The sequence below is a fragment of the Morone saxatilis genome, unplaced genomic scaffold (assembly GCF_004916995.1).
Source record: "Morone saxatilis isolate NCDOM2014 unplaced genomic scaffold, NCSU_SB_2.0 Contig7, whole genome shotgun sequence".
Taxonomy (NCBI): Eukaryota; Metazoa; Chordata; class Actinopteri; family Moronidae; genus Morone; species Morone saxatilis.
In genome coordinates, this window is record NW_023340246.1 from 8,837,889 (window position 1) to 8,838,568 (window position 680).

The 680-nt window shown below is 44.3% G+C and overlaps 1 protein-coding gene across 9 annotated transcripts in view; it reads right to left on the bottom strand.

Annotated features, from left to right (window-relative positions):
- The window catches only part of epb41l2 (erythrocyte membrane protein band 4.1 like 2), a 51,691-nt gene that overhangs the window by 36,676 nt on the left and 14,335 nt on the right, over positions 1–680 (bottom strand). The gene's annotated exons all lie outside the window — the stretch shown is intronic.

Sequence of the window (680 nt, forward strand, 5' to 3'; positions counted from 1 at the left end):
CACACACACACCAAGAGTGAAACAGGGGAAATTACTCAAGTCCTAATATCTGACTCATTGGTTTTACCCCGCAGCTGTGGTCAACACACTCTTCAACCCAAATATCTTTGGCAGCGCTGTCCGCACACAACCCATCACAGCAACAGACTTAGTTATTCAGCATGACACTAATTTGTTGATAACGCTAGATGACCATGACATTGGTCTTGAGGGGAAGTCGAGGTCAGAATGTCCAAACCTACCCACTAAGGGTCTCTACCTGCTGCACAGTCTGTTTTGGTCTGGTCGTTGTGTGTTTGAGCACTTTGTACACTAGCAGCTTCAGGCTGAAGGTTAAACATGATTCACACACTATGAAGTCATTGTCATTCTCTGTCCTTTCAATTGTTCTGAATCTTTTTCAGCCCGTTTTTCCTCACACTGTGTCTCTCTGGCCCTCTCGCTGATTCTATTATTCATTACGTCGCCTCCATTTTACTTTCTGACCATCTTACCAGTTCTCTGACTTTCTCTTTTCTGCCCTGCCACCTTCAATAGGAGAGGAGAGGAGAGGACACACACACACACCACACACACATACACACACATACACACACGTTCACTTTTGAGCTGATTTGCGTGCTACAGATGAAGAACATAACATCCTTTTGCTCATTTGTACAAATAAAAGCCGATTGATC